Source organism: Notolepis coatsorum (assembly GCF_963971535.1).
Source record: "Notolepis coatsorum genome assembly, chromosome: 8".
NCBI classification, from domain to species: Eukaryota; Metazoa; Chordata; class Actinopteri; order Aulopiformes; family Paralepididae; genus Notolepis; species Notolepis coatsorum.
In genome coordinates this window covers 34,870,597-34,896,153 of record NC_140172.1, presented here as the reverse complement: position 1 = coordinate 34,896,153, position 25,557 = coordinate 34,870,597, and positions in this window count along the sequence as shown.

Below are 25,557 nucleotides of genomic sequence, written 5' to 3'. Positions count from 1 at the left end.
AAGTCAGGACAAGATAAAAGCTTGGGTCACTTCTTTTAGTGCACTGATGCAATTAAAAATTCTTTTTTTAGAGATATTTCTCGGTTGGAGAAAGCAAGTCTGAATAACTCAGTCTCAGTTTGAAGCTTAAAGGGCCACTGATAAGGCATATTCTTTTATTGACCTTGCAGATTTTCAACTTGAATCCTATCGTTCTGTTGTGAGGACATGTGATAATCTATTTCCTCAACTATTTTCAACTCGAGGAAAGTTGAAGAAATAATTGAGGAAATAGTGTCTGCAGTTTACAGTCAGTTTTCTAAATTGGGGAGGCTTTTAATCGTCAAGGTAAGAGGATTTTAAGTCATGGTATCCATAAACTTCAATCGGTTCGGATCCTTTGAATGAATGAGAATGTCAACAATCACGACGACACGTTGAAATCACTGGCTGCGCTCAGAGAGGAGTGGTTAGGCAAAAAATAGTTCAGAGTATATTTGCTTATAAAACGTAATTGTCTAATTCAATTATTTTTTATTTCTCCACGTGGTGAATACACAGGTCACAACATGTTTACATGAACGTTTTGGAGTTGTATTTGGAGTGTATTTCGTGACTGTATACAGTGTAAGGGAACGTCAGGCTCCGGATCTCCCCCACTTCCAGTGATGAAGCTCCGGATCTCCCCCACTTCCAGTGATGAAGCTAAGCTACGCTAACGGAGCGACTGTTCCCAAAGCTAAATGCACGCACAGAGACAAAAAAGGTATGTATGTTCTTGTCTAACTCCAGGGAAGATGTTAAATAAGCTAATTTCCCAAAATGTTGGAGTTTTCCTTTAAGCAATAGGATGAATAAACAAAAAAAAAACTGCCTAGCGTCCTAACCTCGTTCCCAGCTTTATCTCGTGAGCCTCCAGGCTGCCTGTATTCTTAACCCAAACGGTGCATGCTTCCGCGTTCCCGTTTTGCACTCTGATTGGCCACTGATGTTTCTGGTCGCACCAATCGTGTGACGGCAAGTTCTTTCCCCGGTTAAGCTTAGGCACTCTTTCGAAGTTGGTTAAGGTTAGAGTTTATCTTAGAGCATGGCGATAGAACGGTTAGGGTTAGGGTTAGGGTTTGCTGCTGGGTTAGGGTTAGTGTTAGGGTGGAAAAGGGGCGCGTCACACGATTGGGCGCACATGTCACATGACCAGAAACGTCAGTGGCCAATCAGATTCGCAAAACGCATGAACCGTTTGGGTTAAGAATAGACGCCTCCAGGCTGGCAGACTGTCTGAGTCAGTGAGTATGGGCTGCCTCAGTCAGTGACAGTGTTAGAGAGAGTGGGCGCAGTTTCGCTCGTTCGGTTAATTTCTCCAGGAGGGAGAAAATTATTATAACACAGAGATGAAAAACAATGATTTTCTTTATTGTTGTAAACTATAAAAAAATAAAAAGAATAATTTAGTACCATGTAGTGCCATTTAGTACCCTGTAGTACCATGTAGTATCCTGTAGTACCATGTAGTATCATGTAGTGCCATGTAGTACCATGTAGTACCCTGTAGTACCATGTAGTGCCATGTAGTGCCACCCAAAAAAAGTGTTTCAAATCTTTCCATTTGGCCTAGGGTTTAAACATGGTGCTAAAACCTAACATTGTTTCTAAACCCTTTTTGAAAAATGTTTTTTTGAGAAGACCTCCAATATGAGGCAGTCTTATTTATTTCTATTCAGTTGTGTTCAGCAAAATGTTGTGTTGTAAAACTGAAGGAAAAGTTCAGTTGTGTTCAGCAAAATGTTGTGTTTTTCTTTTTAAACCGAAGGGAAAGTTATGGGAAACAGAACAAGGAAAGTTATAGTTTGAGGAAATGCAAATAAATAGACAAACAGACAGAGATTGTCAGCTTGATTTATTTTCCAATGAGGAATAAGTTTAATGATTAACGCCCAATGTGAGATATATGTAACATTTAAGTTTAACCATTATTGCCCAATGTGACATGACTTAATCCTCTTTACCCCGTTGGGGGGCATAGGGCGTCCACCAGAGCTCTCCATCTCACTCTCTTCTGGGCCAGGGCCTTTGTTTCTTTCCAGCTCACTCCGATGTTCTTTAGGTCTTGGAGTGTGGAACGTCTCCAGGTGTTTCTCGGCCTACCGGCTTTCCTCTTCGCCTGCGGGTTGTAGTCCAAGGCCTGTCTAGTGATGTTGTTGGAGTCCTTCCTAAGGGTATGCCCTATCCAGTTCCACTTTCTCATTTTGATGGTGGTAGCTATGCTGTCCTGGTTGGTTATCCTCCACAGCTCTTCATTTGTGGTTTTGATGGGCCACCACCAGGGGCGGATTTAGGATTGTAGGAGATCCGGGGCTTAGCCCAGATGGGCCCCCCCCCCCCCTTTTTTTTTTTTTTTTTTTTGGGCAGGCAAGGGGTGGTTTGCAGGGGGTCAGGCACGACTTTTTATTTTTTTTATTTTAATGAACCTGTACGTGCAATTTCCTGCAATATAGAGCCTTCAATCTTGACCAATAAAGCTGCTCTTTTCACTATAAAACTCAGTTAACCATTACGTAGTTATGGTTAGATTTATATATTGGGGGGGGATATATCATATTTTTCATATAATCAAAAAGTGGTGGAGCAAGATCATACCTTTGCTCCCCCAAGTTCAATAGTGGGAGAGCAGAGATGCTCGGAATGCTCTTATGGCCAGGCGTCTATGATTCACTGATACAAAGTAAAATAGTGCAGTGCAATAAAATAGTTAGTAAAATAGAATAAAATAATGCAATAGTGCATTGCAATAAAATAGTTATCATCGTATTTTTTCGGGAGGCCGGTAAGGAGTGCATTACAGTAGTCGAGTTGGCTTGAGATAAAGGCATGGATCTGGTTTTCAGCGTCCTTTTGATTTATAAATGGCCGTACTTTAGCTATGTTTCTAAGGTGGAAGAATTAAGTTTTTGTCAACTTGTTGATTGTGATTTAAAGCTTAGGTCTGAGTCTACCATGACACCAAGACTTAACTCACTCAAATAGAGTTAGCAGCTGGATAGACTACAGATGGAAATTAGCTTCTGCTAAATCTGGTGCAAACATATTTTCATGTAACAATGATGAATTGTAAATTTTTTTTTTTTTTTTTCTTTTTTTTTTTTAAATAGATTCGGGGCTTTTCAGAATACATCCGGGGCTTGAGCCCAGGTAGCCACCCCCTAGCTCCGCCCCTGGCCACCACAGCTTGAGGATGTAGCACAGGCATTTGTTGACAAACACCTGGATCTTGCTTGTGAGGCCCTCAGTAGTCTTCCACGTCTCAGAGCCGTAGAGCAGGACAGTCTTCACATTGGTATTGAAGATCCGTAGCTTGGTGTTGTTGGAGAGTTGCTTGGACAACCAGATTGGCCTGAGTATCCTGAATGCTACCTGTGCTTTGCTGATGCGTGCCTCTATGTCCCTGTCTGCTCCTCCATCCCTGCTGATGTCACTCCCTAGGTAGGTGAAGTGCTCCACGTCCTCTATGGCCTCTCCCCTCAGTGTGATTGGATCATGTGTTTTTAGATTTAACCTCATGGTCTTGGTTTTTCCGGTGTTGATCTTGAGTCCAAGCTGGTCACTGTTAGTCTGTAACCTATCTGTCTTCTGTTGCATGTGTGTGTGGTTTTCAGAGACTAGCGCAAGGTCGTCTGCGAAATCCAGGTCCTCGAGCTGGGTAAACAAGGTCCACTGGATTCCTGTCCGTTGATTTTCAGTTGTTCTTCTCAGGATCCAGTCAATGAGGAAAATCAAAGGAGAAAGAAGACAACCCTGCCGCCTCCCTGTTGTGATGGCAACGGTGTCTGACAGTTTGCCCTTGCAGATCACCCAGCCATTGAAATCCTGGTACATGTTCTTTATTAGGTTGATGATCTTAGAGGGTAGGCCATAGTGACCTAGGAGTTTCCAAAGCACTTCCCTATCTAGGCTGTCAAAGGCTTTTTCAAAGACTACAAAATTCATGCACAGGGAGTTTTGCCACTCAACACACTGCTCGATAATAATTCTTAAAATAGCAATATGGTCTGTGCATGACTTATCCTTCCTAAAACCTGCTTGCTCTTTCCCCAACATGCCCAATGTGACATACGTATATGTAACATTTCAGATCTTTGCCCGTAGGGGGTGCTATTTTGAAAAAAAAATAAGAAATGTGTTCTTTGTAGTCTATTTAGTCAGTCTTATGCCCCTCATAATTTTCCTTGAAGGAGAAATGGGTGTGGGTTCACAAATTAACCAGAGTACTACACAAAACGGTCCACTGTGCTTGGTTGGCCAAATATCACTATTTCAGATTTACTCTCTACTCTCTTATGAGACATCCAACAATTACTGTACGTCTGCGAGGCAGTCATTCGAGTTGGCAAGTCTGTTTGGATGATAAGGTTTTATTAGGGGAAAAAACACCCTTTAAAAGACAGAATGCAGACACAAAAATAAAAGACAGAGTGTACATTCTGCTATTCCAATGATCTTGGACAGTTAAGTCAATATCTATAAACATAGGTCTCCCTAAAGCTGGAAATCATCTGAAATTGAATTTGTGATGTAATCAAGTGACACTTTTTGGAGTTGACCACTGGCAACGAATTAGTGACTTTGTGGGCTCATAAAATCTTTGTTTGAGTTATTACATCCAAATGTGTTCTATATTTAAAGAGGACATATGGCAAAGGGTTTTACCTCGTCTTTGTATGGATTTATTAGTCTGAATGTTATTTAGGTGCTGGGGGGGGGGGGGGGGGGGGACATATTATGTACTCCTTTCCATTTGGCCTGGGTTTGAAGTCTTCAGATTAACAAGCCCTAAAACAAGCTGCTCAGAATTGCTCCCACTCAATGATGGCACAATGGGAACACAAGCAATGAATTAGCATAGATTAATCAATTAGTTGTTCTTTTTGGAGCCGGGAACTGCTTGCCTAATGTACTGCCCAGTTTGTAAAATAGTTTTACTCTGTTGAACACTCTGGTGTTCATGAATACAATTGTGGTGTGTGCTATACAAAAAGAGATGCTGGCAAATAATTAGATATAGAGAACAGATTGAGTTATTTTATTAGTTATTTAGACTAGTTTCTTTGCCAAGAAAACTTGTTCCACAGATTCAAGGAGATAAATAATATGTACCATAGGGCTTACAGCTCTGAATCAGAAAAATGTTTATCCCATTAAAATCACCATGGGTACTGTCTTTGTGTCCGAGGAGTTGTTCCATTATTCACAGCGTGGAACAGCTCCGGGGTTTGTCTCTTGATGACGTCATCGTCACTCGTCTTGTCTTGGGGGGGGGGGGGGGGGGGGGTCCCTTTAATGGAAAATACAGTATGATTACATGTAATCTGCGTAGAAGCGGAAGTACGTAGGTGTTGCGCCTTCTGATGGTGTGGCCAAGAGAGGAAGTGTACTGTGTATATATAGAGAGAAGAAAATAACTGGCCCAAAAATCAAACCTTGTGGCACACCACAAGTAATGATGGCCTGAGTGGAAGATGAGTCATACAGTGTTTACAGAAGAATCAATGCTCCATCTAAGACAGTGATTCTCAACCTTCTTCATGTCAAGGACACCCACGTCAAGGACACCCACGTCAAGGACACCCACGTCAAGGACACCCACGTCAAGGACACCCACGTCGACACACATTAGGGTGCAGTCTTAGGGACCCCCATCTGAGAGGATGTTGGTTGTCAGATATGATTGATTATAACCAGAATTGCATATACTGCACGTGGGGAAATAAGAGTGGAGGGAGTGAATCCTAAGATCAGAATACACAAGACTTGTACCTAATACTTATTTCCTCGCTCAAAATCCCTTTTGAGTGACAAATACCCCCTTTCCCCTCCCTCCCACCCACACACCAACTCCAATAATACTAAGATACCCCCCCCAAAAAAAAAAAAAAAAACCCTAAACCACAACCATGAGTACTGTAAGTCAACCAAGCCTGATAACGATGATTCAGCTCAGCAAAAAGATACTTGAAGGGCATGAGCCGAAATTACTATTGAATGGGGAGCTGAAGAAAATGTGTTTATCTTGCCTCGATCCCTCAAATGAAAATGAAGATGTGTGACACAGTCTGAGTGGAAGGGTGATGGTAGGCTACTGACTTTGTGGAGCCATAAAATCTAAAAAAATTTGATTCTGTTATTTTCAACCTAGACCCTAGTTTTCTATCATCTTGCATCATAGTACTCATTTCAGACCAAAATCTCATGAGTTGGACCATGAATGAGTGAGCTGTGTTTTTCTACATGTTTCAAGTTGGTGTGCACAGTGTCTTTCCTCGCTGCAACTCAAATCCAATGGGGCAACCCACGTAACAGACAGAGAATGTTACCTAAAATATACCCTTTCAGTCATTTTAGAGTTTTTAAATATATTTGGCTGGTTATGAGGACATTTTTGACTGTTGCACGGTTGCCCCGTTGGATTGATTTGCAGCCAGGAGAGCTACAGCCAACTGGAGTGCCCAGAAAAACACGACTCGCTCCGTCATGGTCCATTTCACAGGAATTTGGCCAGAATCGATCAGTATGAAGCCAGATCATAATAAAAAAATAAGGTCTAGGCTGGGAATGACATGATTTATTATTTGAGTTGAGTTCTTACACCCAAATGAGGTTTATATTCTTGCCCGTCTGAATCAGAATTAATCCTCATTTGGGTGTAAGAGCTCACACAAACATTTTATGGGCCCAGAAAGTCAATGATCCATTCATTGTCTTCTATGCAGCTGTCCCAGATTTGTCTAACTCAGAAATGCCAGGGTTCGCTCTCTGATCGGGAGCTTTAGGAGAGAGTGGTGTAAGTTCCCAAATAGTGACACAAGGGAATAGCAATAAGATGTGTGAATTCTTAAAATGGTGGAATTCCCTGTCCATAAAAAAACTGTCCATATGTGACAGTCAGGAGCTGTTTGTACTACTACTAGCCAGCCTAATTTGGTTTCCACTGCTGATGGTTTTGAGGGCAGTCCATCAGCAATTGGCAGTCCGTGTCGTTGACAATAACCTTTCCCCTGCAAATATTATTTCATGAATGTGAAATAATTGTATGAGAAACAGCCTGTTTCACCGGAAACACACAATATAATGGGATCGAAACATAATCCATTTCATGTGCACTTAAAATACAATGTCTGCAATGGAGGTATTTCTGTCTAAGCCTCTTCAATTATCTTCGGAACACAGAGCCATAAAGATATGGCATGGTAGAATATGTGAAACACACACACACACACACACCTACACACACACACCTACACACACACACCTACACACACGCACGCACACACGCACGCATGCACGCACGCACGCACGCACGCACGCACGCACGCACGCACGCACGCACGCACGCACGCACGCACGCACGCACGCACGCACGCACGCACGCACGCACACACACACACACACACACACACACACACACACACACACACACACACACACACACACACACACACACACACACACACACACACACACACACACACACACACACACACACACACACACACACACACACACACACACACACACACACACACCATATATGGCCTGTGGGGAAAATGCAGACTTAGCAATAAGAGGGGTAGAGGATGTATGTTTTCTGTTTAAGGAAAGTGATTGAGGAAATTACCTTTGACCTTAGAGAGGTAGTCAGCAACCACAAGATGTGTGAGCCTGGCAGAGGAGAAGCCGGTTATCGGAATCAGAGAGTGAGTAGCGTGCAGATTCTTGCTTGACTCACACATTCATGCAAACGTAGGCTTTCTCTCTCTCTCTCTCTCTCTCTCTCTCTCTCTCTCTCTCTCTCTCTCTCTCTCTTTCTCTCTCTCTCGCTCTCGCTCTCGCTCTCTCTCTCTCTCTCTCTCTCTCTCTCGCTCTCGCTCTCGCTCTCTCTCTCGCTCTATCTCTCACACATACAAACATGGATGTATTTCTTCATCTTATGACCCTGCAGGTAGCAAGTGATGTGAACAAACTGAAATGATATGCGGTCAAATGGTTGTATACAGTATAACGACCTGTGCACATGACAACAGACAACAGGCGTTACTGTGAAAATATTTTCTCAATTTGATGTCAAAACGCCAAATCATTAGCCTAGCTTCTCTAAATTGTCAAAAAGGTGAAATACATCATCAGTATGCACACAAAATATAACAACAATCCAGAGTATGCAGATGACCTTCTATTGTATATTTTTGACCCAATCTCCTCTCTGCCACATGTCACATCAGTATTAGAACAATTTGGTTGACATTGTTGGTAAATACACAGGTCACAACATGTTTACAGGAAAGATTTGGAGTGTATTTCGTGACTGGCTGGCGATTCTTAGGTATAGGACGGTGAATTATTATTAGATGGTGACTGGTCAGTTCAGGACTATTTACAATCGGACGTGGTCACTCGTCGGAACAGCTTGTCAATTGACACTCGCCAGAAATTCCGTCTTGTAACTCGAAACCCGAAGCACACAATAGGTTGAGTGTGGTGACGATCGAAAGGCAGCAAATTCAACTTTCCAACAATGTATTGAATGATCGGGAGAAACGCAGCCCGGAGCCGACAGACGAGAGCAAAGAGCCGTGACGTGTGCGTGTCCCGTGGGCAGGCGTGGCGGCCCGTATGAGGGCCATCGAACCCTAGTTAATAATAATTGACCGGAGGTAGGCGGGAGCCGTTCCCTTCGCTGCACAATACGCCAGGTCGAGGACCTTGAAGCAAATTCATGCAGGGATGGGGAGACAGTGCAGGTCCCTAAGAAGTGGGGTAACATGGGCTGACTTTGGTAAGTTGGAGATCAGGCAGGCGGCTGCATTCTGAATGAGTTGAAGAGGCTTGGTGGCAGTGGTCGGTAGACCAGCGGGGAGTGTATTGCAGTAGTTGAGGCGAGACATGACTGTTGCTTGGACAAGGAGTTGAGTGGCTTCTTTTGTCAGGAAGAGGCAGATCCTTCTGACGTTGCTCAGGAGGAATCTGCAGGTTCTGCTTGTTGCGGCATTCTGAGCGGAGAAGTTCAGCCGATCGTCGGTCAGCAGGATTTGGCCGGCAGGTGAAGCAATTCTGTATTGCTTAGGTTCAGTTTGAGGTGGTTGGTCGTCATCCAGGTGGAGATGTCGGACAGACGGGCCTAGATCTGCTCAGAGACATGGATATCTGAGGGAGGAAAAGAGAGGAAGAGTTGAGTATCATCGGCATAGCAGTGATACGAGAAGGCATGAGACGTGATAATGTTACCCAGAGATTTGGTGTAGAGGGAGAAGAGGAGGGGTCCAAGGACCAAGCCCTGGGGGATGCCCGTCGGAAGGGGACGGGGGGCCGACAGGGTCAATCAATCAATCAATCAATCAATCAATCAATCAATCAATCAATCAATCAATCAATCAATCAACCAATCAATCAATCAATCAATCAATCAATCAATCAATCAATCAATCAATCAATCAATCAATCAATCAATCAATACAATAATTTTTTATAGCACATTTAGACATGACACTTGTCAACCAAAGTGCTTCACAGTAAGTCGCATAGCAAAGAAAGTGCTCCTAAAGTATAAAATAAACAGAAAATATAAACAACCAATGGACAGATAAAGAAACAGAACAACACGTCAAAACAAACAAGGCAAGAGTCAGAGTGAGTCAGGGAAGGCTAGGGAGTATAGATGAGTTTTGAGTTTCGATTTAAAGGACTCGATGGAGGGGGCAGATTTGATTTACATGGGGATGCTGTTCCAGAGGTCAGGGGCTGCGACAGCAAAAGCATGCTCCCCCCCTAGACTTGAAATTGGACCCACGGGTAGTTATGAGACCCTTATCAGCCGATCTGAGGGCCCTGACGTTTGTATAGGGGGTGATGAGGTCTGCTAGGTAAACAGGGGCCTTACCATTTAGGGCTTTATAGACTAATGCCCCTTTTCCACTGCATGGTACCTACTCAACTCTACTCTACTCTACTCGGCATTTTCGGTTTTCCATTACCAAAATACCTGGAACCGGGTACTTTTTGGGTTCTTTTTTAGTCCCACCTCTGTCGAGATTCCAAGCGAGTAGAACTGGTACCAGAAAAGTGACCTGAAACACTGCAGACCACTGATTGGTCAGAAGAGAGAAGTTTCACACGTTGGAGCATCTGCACAAAAACAGAAAGCCGCCATCTTTAATGCCTCGCTTAGGATTCATTATTTGTTTGCAGCAGGAACAAGTGCAATAAACAAAAAAGGATACATTCACTGTGTATTCTGCCTCATTTATTGATGAAACAAAACCGACATCAACACAATTTACCACCGAGCGGAGAGTTTACTCTCACAAAAAGATCGCTAATTGGTTAAGCTTGTTGTTAGCTTAGGTGCTAATGTGCTTGCGTTTTACCATGGCTAGCGTACATAGCGTGATCAATATAACTCGCTATTGATTGTTTGTACTAGTAACGTTAATGCTAGTAGAATAGACACAACGTGAGGTAATCACCATCCATTTTAAACTGGTTATTACCTAATGCTAACGGTAGCAGATAGACGCGAGAGGTAACGTTAAAGCTTGTTGTTAGCTTACGTGCTAATGTGCTTGCGTTTTACCATGGCTAGCGTACATAGCGTGATCAATATAACTCGCTATTGATTGTTTGTACTAGTAACGTTAATGCTAGTAGAATAGACACAACGTGAGGTAATCATCATCCATTTTAAACCGGTTATTACAGTACCCAATGCTAATGCTAACGTTAGCAGATAGACACGAGAGGTAACGTTAAAGCTTGTAGAATAGACACAATGAGAGGTAATGTTAACGTTAGCAGTATAGACACAAGAGGTAACGTTAACGTTAGCAGAATAGACACAACGAGAGTCTGGTTAATGTTGTTATTGATTGAAAACTCTGGCTTGCTCCAAGCCCTCACGGACATAGCTATGCTGGAGCTCTCATGCTGTACGCCAGTGGCCCCGCCTCCCCACACGGAGACAAACGGAGTACTACCTGCAGTGGAAAAGGAACGAAGTACCAGGTACCTAAAGCGGGTAGAGTAGAGTAGGGTAGAGTCGAGTAGGTACTATGCAATGGAAAAGAGGCATAATTAATAGGAGAACCTTGAAATCTATTCTGTAGCGCACCGGGAGCCAGTGAAGGGAGGCAAGAACAGGGGTGATGTGAGCTCTCTTCTGAGTACCTGTGAGCAGTCTAGCAGCAGCATTTTGGGGTAGTTGTATTAAGCCCCAGGTACAGGGAGTTGCAATAGTCTTTGAAGGTGTGAATGACTCTTTCAAGGTCTGAGGGGGAGAGAATGGTCTTGCTCCTAGCTATGGACCTGGAGCTGGAAGAAACACACCTTCACCACCGAGTTCACCTGCCTATTGAAACTAAACTTGGGGTCAAAGAGCATGCCCAGGTTTTTTACAAAGGACTGGACTAGGGCAGACAGGTTACCCAGGCTGCTGGTGACGACACTGGTTTGGTTTGGGGGGCCGAAAAGGAGGATTTCGCATTTTGACTGGTTAAGCTGTAGGAAATTGTGTGCCATCCAGCATTTTATGTCGTCTAGACAGGATCGGAGACTGTCAAGATTGGATTTTTTGTTTGGTTTCATGGGGAGATAGACATGAGTGTCGTCGGCATAAAAATGGAAAGAGATATTGTGTTTTTGAGACCAAGGGGCAGCATATATAGGGAAAATAGAATAGGGCCAAGGATGGAGCCTTGTGGGACCCCGCAGGAGAGAGAGGCAGAGGGGGAGGAGCAATTTCCGATGTTAACGGAGAAACTTTTATCACTGAGGTAGGAGGTGACCAGGATAGGGCTGTGCCACTGACACCAACTTCCTGGCGGAGACGATTAATAAGGATATCATGGTCTATCATATCGAAAGCTGCACTAAGGTCTATAAGCACAAGGACAGCACAGTCATGGTTGTCAGTGGTGAGAAGCAGGTCATTGGTGACCTTGAGCAGGGCAGATTCTGTGCTGTGGTTGGCTCTGAAACCTGACTGAAATGTGTCCAAGATGTTGTTCAAGTGCAGGTAGGGAGACAGTTGGGAGAGAATAGCCTTTTCAAGGAGCTTTGATAGAAATGGGAGCTTGGAGATTGGCCTGTAGTTATTGAGCTGGGTGGAGTCTAGGTTGGGTTTTTTCAGAAGGGGCTGGACCACTGCATGTTTGAAGCAGGTTGGAACGGTACCAGTGACTAGGGAGGTGTTAATGATAGAGAGGATGCTGGGGCCAGTTGCAGTTGTACTAAAGAAGTTACCGTCACTAGGACACATTTCCACGAGATGAGTGAACTCACCAGGGGTAGCCCATGTTTCAGTCACCATCAAAAAAGCAATCCGTTTTTGGTCGCAAAGTCGTTGAGGACGAACGTCTTGTTGGAGATGTGGTTCGTGTTTATAAGCGTCATCTTCTCGATGGACCAAGCTTGAACAATGCACCTGCACGCTTTCCCCGCCTCCTATAGGTCTCTTTTTACGGTGACAACTGCAGCGGGGAGCCCAAACTCCCTCCGGTAGACGAGGAAACGGACAGTGCGCATTTCCGTCTTCAGCGTACAAGGTAGATAACTCCACCGAAAAAGCTTGAATATTCAGTAGCATCTGGCGATCGTAGACTATAATCCCTCTCCACAGGGCCGCCTGGGAGAAATGCGAGGCCCTGTGCGAGATTTAAACGCGAGGCCCCCCCCCCCCTAAAAGGTAAAACATTTTTATTTAATTTTTTTTCATACAGTCAACATATTCTTAAATAATAGCGCTGCCCGAGGCTAGGCATGATACAGTCAACATATAGCAAGAGAGAGAGCGAGAGAGAGCTCCCGTTCTACAGTCAATATACAGTGTTATCGCTGCACAGACCCGGCAATGCCCCTGACCCTCCACCAGAGCAAGGCCAGAGAGAGAGAGAGAGAGACACATTGGAAAGAAACAACCCAAAACCAGAGCAAATTGAAATGCTATTTGGCCCTAAACAGAGAGTACACAGTGGCAGAATACCTGAGCACTGTGACTGACCCAATACTAAGAAGATCCTTGACTAGGTACAGACTCAGCGAGCACAGCCTAGCCATCGAAAAAGGCCGCCATAGGCAGACCTGGCTCCCAAGCGAAGACAGACCCACTGCACACAAGATGAGGTGGAAACCGAGCTCCACTTCTTAACAACCTGCCCACTATACCAAGACATACTTCCCACAAATTGCAAACACCCAAAGAGACTTTGAAAACATCGACAATAACTCAAAACTCCCATACCTACTGGGAGAAATACAAGAATGTGAAATAAAGCCCATTTGAATTGAAGAGAGAGAGATAGATAGAGCATGTCTGTGTGTGTTAGAAAGAGAGAGATAGAGAGAGAGCATGTCTGTTTGTGTGTGTGTGTTAGAGAGAGAGCATGTATATGTGTGTTAGAAAGAGAGAGAAATATATAGAGAGAGAGCATGTCATTTTGTGTGTTAGAGAGAGATATAGAGCATGTCTGTGTGTGTTAGAAAGAGAGAGAGAGCATGTGTGTTTGTGTGTTAGAGAGAGAGAGCATGTCTGTGTGTGTGTGTGTGTTAGAGAGAGAGCATGTATGAGAGAGATAAGCAAAGATGAGCCCCTAAAGGATATTCAACTTTTAATGGAAGAACAAAACAGAAGGAAAAGATAACTTCACAAAGGCAACATGAATATACATAGATCCAAAAGGACAAAGATCAACACTTAAATCCAAAGAGAAGAGGGTCTATACCAGAGAAAACAAAGTAGCATGGAGCCAATGGCCGACATCAGCTAAATAGGCTAACTGCAAATAGAGTAGCCAGGTACTGACACCAGGCCACACACCGTTAGCTACTACAACAGCTAGCCGGCCCGTTTGGCTCAATATAACGTTAGCTAGCCGGCCCGCTTTGGCTCAATATAACATTAGCTACAACAGCTAGCCGGCCCGTTTGGCTCCCGAGAGAGAGAGAGAGAGAGATATATCCACGGCGGGAATAGAATAGAGTGTTATGGTTTGACACCGACCCCAAACGCAACGACACAAGAGAGTAGGATTCAGAGTTGCCAAATACGAGGGCTTGTTTATTTGGTACTAAGAATAAGAGAAACAGGGAAAGCAGGTCAAACAAGACAGGTACAATGATCAAGGGGCAAGTTCTGCTGCTCTGCAGCTTCTCCCGTGAGGGTAGTCTTGGGAAGCAGGTGTTGACTTCTGAACCGCTCTGCAGAATTCTCTCGGTGGATTCTCAGATGTTGTTGCGAGACCGAGAGAGGGAGAGAGGGAACGAGTCAGTGACAGAGCAGTCTTAAAACGAGCAGGAGAACAGGGTGTACAATTCTTCGTGTTAACAACACAGTGAGCACAGTTCCAAACACAGCCCAAGTGAATCTCTTCGTGTTAACAACACAGAGAGCACAATTCCAAAAACAGCCCAAGTGAAACTCTTCGTGTTAACAACACAGTGAGCAAAATCCTAACACAGTCCCAGTGAATATCTTCATGTAAACACACAGTGAGCAAAATCCAAACACAGTCCAATTGTGAAATAATATCTTCGGTGTGAGCAAACACACAGAGGGAGATGGAGGATCCCAAAAATATTATTCCATAAAGGAATATGCAAAAATAGATAATGGCTGGGTGAGTGACTGTTTGACAAAAAGGTGGTAGTCTTCAGTGTAAAAGTTACACACGAAAAACGGAATAAGTCAAGACAGTCAAATAGATAACTCACCCAGACGAGATGCGTAAAAGGAACTGGAAACAACAGTGGAGGCGAGCGCGCGCCACGGGAGCAGGTATCCAAGCGAAGGCTTCTAGGAATTCCTGGAGAACAGCACAGAGAAAAAGGCAGCAGCAGCAGCAACGGGGAAAAATAACCAGAGACAAATCAAGACGATCCAACAACTTAGGGTGGGGAAAACGGGGTATAAATAATGAGGGATCGATTGATTGAAAAGCAGTGACAGCTGGGGAATGTGATTGAAAAGCGTGGGGAAGAGAGAGAACCAATCAGCGACGTCTCTGATGACGTCAACGGGGAGAAACGTGTGAACGAGGGAATAGAACCAATTGACAGAAAAATGAATGAAAACAAAGCGAGGGTGGTTAAAGGAACAGAACGAGTGAGAGAGCAGGGACAGAAACCTCACAGTACCCCCCCCTCCACGGGAGCCACCCGGCGACCAGGCCGACCCGGCTCGTTAGGATGGGCTCGATGGAAGTCGGTGATCAAGCCGGGATCCACGATGAGCTGCCGGGAGACCCAGCTACGCTCCTCAGGGCCGTAACCCTCCCAGTCCACCAGGTATTGGAACCCCCGGCCCCGCCGACGAACGCCCATCAACCGGCGGACCTGCCACTGGGGGTGACCATCCACTAACACAGGAGGCGGCGGATCAGGAGCTGGAGGCATAAGGGGACTGAGGGAGACGGGCTTAACCCGGGAGACATGGAACACGGGGTGGATGTGCATGGATGCAGGAAGCTTCAGGCGCAGGGCCGCCGGACTGAGTACCTTCAGGACCTCGAAAGGCCCGACGAAGCGGGGGTTGAGCTTCTTGGCCGAGGACTGTAGCGGGAGGTCCTTCGCGGAGAGCCACACCCTCTGCCCAGGGCGGTAAGTCGGCGCGGGAACCCGGCGCCGGTCGGCACCACGACAGGCGCGCTCAGATGTCCGGAGCAGCGCGGTCCTGGTGATCTCCCAAACTCGACGGCAGCGGTCGAGGTGGACCTGCACGGAGGGAACTGCCACTTCCGTCTCCTGTGCGGGAAAAAGAGGGGGCTGGTAGCCCAGGGAGACCTCAAAAGGGGAGAGGCCAGTGGCGGAACTGACCATTGAGTTGATGGAGTATTCAACCCAGGGAAGGAAACGGCTCCAGGATGCCGGCCTCTCGGCTGCCACACACCGAAGAGCAGACTCCACGCTCTGGTTCATCCTCTCCGTCTGCCCGTTTGTCTGGGGATGATAGCCAGAGGAGAGACTGACCGTTGCCCCCAATCCTTTGCAGAAAGCCCGCCATACCTGGGAGGTGAACTGGGGCCCCCGGTCAGAGACGATGTCCTGGGGAAAGCCGTGAAGGCGGAACACGTGGTGCGTCAGGAGGTCCGCCGTCTCGGCTGCTGAGGGAAGCTTGGAGAGGGCCACGAGGTGGACCCCCTTGCTGAATCGATCCACCACGGTCAGAAGGCAGGTGTTCCCCTGGGAGGAGGGTAGACCAGTGACGAAGTCGAGCGCCACATGTGACCACGGACGGCTTGGAACGGGAAGTGGCTGCAAGAGCCCGGAGGGTGCCTGGTGAGAGGCCTTGCTGCGGGCACAGACCGCGCAGGCCAATACGAACTCCTTGACGTCGTTCCGCATGGTGGGCCACCAGAAACGACGAGCCAGGAAGGAGAACGTGCGATGGACGCCTGGGTGGCAGGCGAACCGGCTGGTATGGCCCCACAGCAGTACCTGGGACCGGACAGAGTCGGGGACGAAGAGACGGCTCCTAGGGACGTTGCTTGGAGCACGTTGGAAGCGTAGGGCACGCCTCACCACACCCTCGATGCCCAAGGTGATGGCTCCAACCACTCGGGCCTCCGGGACGATGGGAGATGGGTCCTCAGAGGGTGGAGCCCCCTTGGAGTGCATCCGGGACAGGGAGTCGGCCTTCGTGTTGCGGGAACCGGGGCGGAAGGTCAGCGAGAAGTCGAACCGACTGAGGAAACTGGCCCATCTCGCCTGCCGACCGTTGAGGCGCCTGGAAGCGCGGATGAACGTTAGGTTCTTGTGGTCCGTCCAGATGGTAAAAGGCTCCTCGGCACCCTCTAGCCAATGACGCCACTCCTCCAGTGCAGCCACGACCGCCAGTAGCTCCCGATTGCCGGTGTCGTAGTTCCTCTCGGCGGGGAGGAAGCGACGCGAGTAGAAGGCGCAAGGATGTACCTTCTGGTCGGAAGGAGAACGTTGGGACAGGACAGCGCCCAGGCCAGAATCCGAGGCGTCCACCTCCACGATGAACTGTCTCTTGGGGTCAGGGTGGAGCAGGATAGGGGCGGAAGTGAACCTTCTCTTGAGGGAGCGGAACGCAGCGCATGCTGCTGGGGACCAGTCGAACGGCAGAGCGGGGGAGGTCAGCTTGGTAAGAGGCTCCGCCACTTGACTGTAGTTCCGGATGAACCTTCGGTAGAAGTTGGCGAACCCGAGGAAACTCTGTAACTCCTTCCGAGTGGTGGGTTCCGGCCAATCCTCCACAGCCTGGATCTTGCGAGGATCCGCTCGGGTCAAGCCCTTCTCAACGATGAAGCCCAGGTAGTCGACGGAGTTGCAGTGGAAACGGCACTTCTCCGCCTTGACGAAGAGCCGATTGTGGAGGAGGCGCTCCAGCACCCGGCGGACATGCAGGATGTGTTCCTCGAGGGTCCTGGAAAAGATAAGAATGTCGTCCAGGTACACCACCACGAACACCTCCAGCATGTCACGGAGGACATCGTTCATGAGTGCCTGGAATACCGCCGGGGCGTTGGTGAGGCCGAACGGCATCACAAGGTACTCATAGTGGCCCCTGGGGGTCTTGAAGGCGGTCTTCCATTCATCGCCCTCACGGATACGGACAAGATGGTAGGCACTTCGGAGATCCAGCTTGGTGAAGAACGAGGCCTGGGTCAGTGGCTCGAAGGTGGAGCTCATGAGAGGTAGGGGGTATTTGTTCTTGATGGTGATCTCGTTGAGCTGACGATAGTCGATGCAGGGTCGCAGGTCCCCATCCTTCTTACCAACAAAGAAGAACCCGGCCGCCACCGGGGAGGAGGAAGGCCGAATGAGTCCTGCTTCCAATGACTCAGAGATGTAGAGATCCATCGCCTTCTTCTCCGGGACAGTCAGACTGTAGAGGCGGCTGCCGGGAAGGGGAGCCCGTTGGCGGAGGTCGGTGGCGCAGTCATAGGGGCGGTGAGGTGGAAGGGCCTGAGCCCTGGTCTTACTGAATACCTCCATGAGGTCGTGGTACTCGGGAGGAATGGACGAGGGATCCGGGGGCAACTCACCAGCCGGTCTCCGGGGCGGGGGACAGGACGCCGCCTGCAGACAGCGGGCGTGACAGGAGGAGCTCCAGCCCCTGATGGTACCGGAGGACCAGGCGATGTGGGGCTCGTGCAGCGCGAGCCAGGGCCTACCCAGGACCACCGGGACAAGGGGGGATTGGGTAATGAGGAACTGGATTCTCTCGACGTGGTTCCCAGCGATGGTCAGCACGACTGGGCCGGTGCGTTGAGAGATGTCGGCCAGGCGGTGTTGGTCCAACGAAAAGATCTCCAAGGGCCTTACAAGGGCCTCAAGAGGTATGTTGGCTTGGGTGGCAAACTCGAAGTCGAGGAAGTTCTCGTCTGCCCCAGAGTCGATGAGGGCCTCCACCGTGGCACGTTGGTCCCCCCAGGCCAGGGTGACGCTCATCAGATGGTCAGGTGGTGCGCGGCGCTGGGAATGGGAAAAACGGCTCACCAGGATCTCCCGGGGTCTTGGTGAGCCCGATCTTTTGGCCGGGTAGGGCAGTCGGCGATACGGTGTCCCGCACCTCCGCAGTAGAGGCAGAGACCGGACCTGAGCCTTGCCTGACGCTCCGCCTGGCTCAGATGAGAGCGTCCCAGCTGCATGGGTTCCTCCTCGCGCACCGGACGGGGAAGCCTGTTACCATCAGTAGTGTTGGGGACGGGGCGTCCAGGAGTCCGGGGTGCTTCAGGAGGTGACAGTCGGGTCCTCTCGCGCCTTCTCTCCAGGAGGCGTCCGTCAATACGGATGACAAGGCTAAACAGCTCCTCGAGGGAGTCGGGCACCTCCCTGGTAGCAAGCTGGTCCCGGACTGCGTCACTGAGCCCCCTTATGAAGGTTAAGCGAAGAGCAGGTTCGTTCCATCCACTCTCCACCGCCGCCAGTCGAAACTCCATGACATAGTCCGTCACCCTGCTGCTCCCTTGTCGGAAGGTCCCCAACCGGGCTCCAGGGTCCAGACCTCGGGCTGGATGGTGGAACACTCTGCGGAGCTCCGCCACGAAGTCTGGGTAGGAGAACAAAAAATCTGCTTCCATTGCCCAGGAGGAAGTGACCCACTGGGCAGCATGGCCTGAAAGTAGGTTGGTTATATAAGCCACTCGGGACCCATGAGCAGAAAAACGGCTTGGTTGATGACGGAAAACCAACTCACATTGCATGATGAATGTGGCACACTCCTCGGGATTACCGTCGAACAGCCGTGGGACGGAGAGATGGGGTTCCCGAGGTGCGAGATCTGCTGGGGCTGCGGGGAATGTTCCTGAAGGGTGTGAGAGATGAAAAGTATTAACGGCGTCGCCCAGCGAGTTAAGCTGAGCGAGAATCTCGGACTGTTGTCCCGCCATAGCGGCCATAGAACCCTGCAAAGGCAGGACCTGGTCCCTGAGGTCTTGCACCGCAGCCGCAGCCCGCTCTAATTGGAGACCGTGATCCCTGGTCAACTCGACTTGAATAGCAAGTGCGGTTCTGACCCTCTCTGTGTCGGCTGGGGTCGTCATATTGGTTGGATCGTAATGTTTGGTTTGACACCGACCCCAAACGCAACGACACAAGAGAGTAGGATTCAGAGTTGCCAAATACGAGGGCTTGTTTATTTGGTACTAAGAATAAGAGAAACAGGGAAAGCAGGTCAAACAAGACAGGTACAATGATCAAGGGGCAAGTTCTGCTGCTCTGCAGCTTCTCCCGTGAGGGTAGTCTTGGGAAGCAGGTGTTGACTTCTGAACCGCTCTGCAGAATTCTCTCGGTGGATTCTCAGATGTTGTTGCGAGACCGAGAGAGGGAGAGAGGGAACGAGTCAGTGACAGAGCAGTCTTAAAACGAGCAGGAGAACAGGGTGTACAATTCTTCGTGTTAACAACACAGTGAGCACAGTTCCAAACACAGCCCAAGTGAATCTCTTCGTGTTAACAACACAGAGAGCACAATTCCAAAAACAGCCCAAGTGAAACTCTTCGTGTTAACAACACAGTGAGCAAAATCCTAACACAGTCCCAGTGAATATCTTCATGTAAACACACAGTGAGCAAAATCCAAACACAGTCCAATTGTGAAATAATATCTTCGGTGTGAGCAAACACACAGAGGGAGATGGAGGATCCCAAAAATATTATTCCATAAAGGAATAAGCAAAAATAGATAATGGCTGGGTGAGTGACTGTTTGACAAAAAGGTGGTAGTCTTCAGTGTAAAAGTTACACACGAAAAACGGAATAAGTCAAGACAGTCAAATAGATAACTCACCCAGACGAGATGCGTAAAAGGAACTGGAAACAACAGTGGAGGCGAGCGCGCGCCACGGGAGCAGGTATCCAAGCGAAGGCTTCTAGGAATTCCTGGAGAACAGCACAGAGAAAAAGGCAGCAGCAGCAGCAACGGGGAAAAATAACCAGAGACAAATCAAGACGATCCAACAACTTAGGGTGGGGAAAACGGGGTATAAATAATGAGGGATCGATTGATTGAAAAGCAGTGACAGCTGGGGAATGTGATTGAAAAGCGTGGGGAAGAGAGAGAACCAATCAGCGACGTCTCTGATGACGTCAACGGGGAAAAACGTGTGAACGAGGGAATAGAACCAATTGACAGAAAAATGAATGAAAACAAAGCGAGGGTGGTTAAAGGAACAGAACGAGTGAGAGAGCAGGGACAGAAACCTCACATAGAGTGCATTAAAAACTCACCAAACGTCCAAGAGGATGGAGACAACCGCGTGGAGTTGACGAAGTTCATCTGCCGAATGACCGTCCTCTTCATCTTGGCATAACAATGCTGCACGCGCTCTCTCTAGGTTAGCTAACGCTAGTTAGCCTTTAGCTAAGCTAGCTACTAGCCGACATTATCATGGCTATCCCGACTGAACCACACGTTAGCACTCGATATTATAACGTAGCTAAAGCTAACTAGCTGTCCCTGCCTTTAGATAAGCCGACATGGCTAGCCTGACTGAACTGTCTAACATGCAACAACTTTCATCTTCAGTCCATCTGCCGAATGACCGTCCTCTTCCTCTTGGCTGGCATAACTAAGCATAACCTCCAAAGCTGCACGCGCGAAATAGTCAAACGCAGCTGACGCACGCCGGCGTACACATGATGTAACCCCTCGCTTCGTTGAAACCAATAGTATGTCTGCTGCAGAGCCCCAGAGCTCCAATAGTGAGTATGTCTGCTGCAGAGCCGCAGAGCCAGGAACAAGTCACACACATTCTACAAACGTGTCTAATGTGAAATATATAAGCATATAAGCAAAACTAGATTTTAGGTCTGTGATGAAAAAGGGCCTCGCGGGAAGGGGGGCCTCGCAAAAAAAAAAATATATATATATAATAAATAAATAAAAAATAAAATAAATTAAAAATATTTTTTTTTTTTTTTTTTTTTTTTTTTTTGCGAGGCCCCCCTTCCCGCGAGGCCCTGTGCGACCGCACTGCTCGCACACCCCCTGAGGCGGCCCTGCCTCTCCATGACACTTGGTAGGAGCGGTCATCGAGGTAGGATGTCAGCTATTCCAGCACAGAGCCAGCCACTCCCATTCCTGCGAGGGATGCGAGGAGGATCTGATGGTTGACCATGTCAAAGGCTGCCGACAGGTCCAGGATAATCAGAGGAGAGACAGAGGAGAGGCCCTTTGCTTTTCCTAAGTGAAGCGCCTCTGTGACCGCTATGAGGGCCGTCTCTGTGGAGTGACCAGTCCTGAAGCCTGACTGATTAGGGTCTAGGAGGTCATTCTGTAAGAGACAATCAGTAAGTTGGTTGGATATAGCACGTTCAAGTGATTTAGAAAGGAAGGAGAGAAGAGAGACAGGACGATAGTTGTCTATGATGGTGGGGTTCATGGTTGGTTCTTTTATGAGCGGTGTGACTCTGGCTTGTTTTAGGGAGGTGGGGACCACTCCCGAGTTGAGGGAGGAGTTGATGGTTGCAGTTAGGAATGGGAGGATGTCTGGTGCTATGGTCTGGAGGAGTGGGGAGGGTATCGGGTCCAGCTGGCATGTAGTGGGATGGTTTGACGTTACCAGTGTTGAGGCCTCTGTGTCTGTAATGGGAGAGAAAGATGACAGAATAAAGGATGAGGTTCTTGATTCAGCATTTGGAACGGGCGGGGGTTGGGAGAAGCAGATGTGCATGTTCACTTTTTTTTCAAAGAAAATCGGCAGAGAGAGAGGAGGGGGGGGGGGGGGTGAGGAGGGAGGACATGGTGGCATGCAGTTTGCGAAGGTTCTTAGCCGCGGCCTCGATCCTATGGTGAAAGAAGGAAGCTTTGGCAGTAGTAATGGTTTTGGAGAAAGCTAACAAGAGGTTGTGGTAGGTGGTTGTGTCACCGGTGAGGCGTGACTTTCTATAGTTCATCTCAGTCACTCTCAGGACCTGTCTTTCTTCTCTCACTGCATCCGACAGCCATGGACTGGGTCGGGAATGGTGAGCAGGCTTCTCAGCGAGGGGACACAGCTTGTTGAAGGAGGTTGAGAGGGCTGAGAGGAGGGTGGAGGTTGCCGTATATCTGGGGAGAGCAAAGAAAGTCTCACTCAACGGTAAAGCGGAGAGGATGTCAGAGGAGAGGGTGGAGGGGGATAGGGAGTGCAGGTTGCATCTGACTGAGACGGTGTGGGTTGGGGTGGATGGTTTGGGGTTAAGCATAAGAGTTAGTTAGAAGGATATAAAGAAGTTGTCAGATATATGGAGGGGAGTTACTGAGGTGTTAATAATGTTGGAGTTATGGGAGAATATGAGATCCAAGGAGCTGCCTGCTTTGTGAATGGGAAGCATGCCAGTGGGAGTCAGGTCAAAGGATAGAGATAGATAGTCTGTGAATAGATGACTAAATCAGCTGGAAATCTCACATAAATCATGTACAAACTAAACTGTCAAGATGCATTTCAGCATTGAGTAAAGCAAAGCATGTTCTGGATCACAAATCACTCCATATTCTTTACTGTTCACTGGTTTTATCATATTTAAATTACTGTGTGGAGGTCATTTATAATGCTGGATATCGAGATCATACACATTTTTTATTCTTAAAGTCAAAAACATTAAAGTTCACTGATTGTGTGCAATTTCAAACAGCACAAATAATGTATAAAGCAGAAATGTATCTCCCATATGTATTTATTGGAATAAGCAGGAAGCTGGTATCCCTTGGGTGGATATGGAATTAGCTTAATCGAAACAGTCTCTTAACTCTTTCATCAGCTCACAACTTATTTGACCTCTGCATTTTAGTTTCAGTGGTCAGAAACACAATGAAGATTTGGAGCCAGTTCAGAAAGCATTTTGGCTTACAGAGACCCTCTCTCCAGTCTCCTATTGTAGCAAATAATTAGTTTGCCCCTTCCTTTGATGACCTGGTGTTTCATGTATGGCATAAAAAGGGTATTAAATCCAATGGAGATCATTATTCAGACAATATTTTTGTATAATTTGCCCAACTATCAGAAAAATGTGCCTCCCGAAAACAGATTTATTCCACTATTTTCAAATTTGACATTTTGTACGAAATAGTTCCCCACAGTTCCCCAATTGTCGTCCTTCATACATCCTTGATGGCTTCCTCAAATTAAATCCAACTAGTTCAAGTTTCTTTAATAGTTGTCATACAGAAGTACAGAATACTTTTATACAAAATGCTTCTTTCTGTTACGCTCCAGAGACTGTGCTAGACAAAAAGATAAGTATGAAATAAAATAAGTATAGCATGTAAAAAAAGAAGTCACATACGTAGACACAAGTGTTCAGTATGTACATATATACTGTAACTGAGGGGTACAATTCCCTGACTGTATTACTAGATATGATACTTACTACCACTACCTTTGTACTTAATATTCTGGCCACCCAGTACTAGGCATAAATAATTATGGTAAACACTCCCATGTAGATGAAACGATCCAACACAAATGTACCAAGTCGAAAGTCTGCGTTTAATAATAATTAATACATAGCAAAAGGTATGTAGAGCAATCACTTAATTACATTTATGATTTGAAATAGGATGCACTTTTATGGCAAATGAGTATTCGTTGGTATATCAATAGAGAACGTCCAATCTCTGGTGGCGCAGGCGGTAAATATACAACCTGGAATATTTAAGGAATAATAGCAATGATACTTTAATGATTATAGAACTGGATACACTAGGGGGGAATTCCGGTCGCTTGTAAGACAACTGGAGAAGGGGGGGGGGGGTAGAGTCTGGCTGTATCCGTCTGGCCGAGGGTATCCTGGGAGAACCCACGGTTGTGCGGCTCGGTGCCTCAGCGATCCTCGATCCACAGATGAAAGCAGTTGGACTCTCTGTGGGCCGGCTTCCTCCGGTCCACGATGGAGAGACGTGAAGCGACCTCGTCGTGTAGAGCGTCTCCTCACCTGTCGTCCTCTCCGGGGGGGGGGTTTCCAACACACGGCAGTGTTGGTCTTTATCCATAGAATAATCACTGTATACAAAGCATAATCCGTGCCTGGGAAGGCGGGCTGTCGTCGGTAGAATAATCCGGTATGCAGGTCCACTCGCTCGTCGGCTCTGGGGCTCCTCGGGTGCAGCCTCACATGGGGTCGGCCACCCTGGATAAGCAGCCAGTTCTCTGCCCGAAACGATGGGGTACTGACTACGATAGTATTCTCACCGCACGAAGCACTACATATGAATAGACTATTATTAGCTTAATAGACTACGTCCAACTCGACGATATAGTGCCAAATATGACTATTCAAATATTAATATACACGATGTCTCAATACCGATGGTAGGCCGAACTTGGCCTTACTCCCACACGTGGCGTCGCGGGGAGGCTTTACGTCTGTCACTCTATTGGAGGGTAAGAAACTGGACTAAAAAGGAAGTCCTACTTTAGTAGCGCAGTATATATACGCACTATGAACAAATAGTACCGTTAGTGGTGCGGTAGCCAGATTCCTACGCGGAACTAGGACTTGTTCGTACATGTTGAGCGGTACGTTTGAACTGGGTCTGGGGGGTATGGCAGCCCGGCACCAAGGTCTCGACCAATAGTAGAATGGAGACTATTATGGGATGTTCAGTAGGCTAGAATGGATATTCAATGCATATTGTACAAGGAATATACAAGGGATATCAGGGAATATTAGAGAATATACAAATACAATTAAATATATATATATAAATAAATATATATATTCGGTTTAATCTGGCCCTTCACAACAGCCACCCCCTGATTGGTCCCAGACCTAATCAGTTAAGCAGAGACAGATTAATCGCGTTGTCTATTTACACATAAGGGTTTGCTGTAGGGGTCAGTCAACTTCACAAAGTCATAGGGTTATAGGGTCATGGTCATCATCGATTGTGTCTGGGAGTCGGGGCAGTTCTATGAGCCTCGCCACGGGACGGGTGTAAGTGCGACCCTGGACAAGCACTTCAGCTGCTCGGACCTTGCCGTCGGCACCGGTGATCACTTTGCTTACGCGGCCGGCCGGCCACATAGCTCTGGGCAGTGATTGATCAATAATCATGACGACTGTTCCTTCTGTCAAATTGTCTCTCTCCTTTACC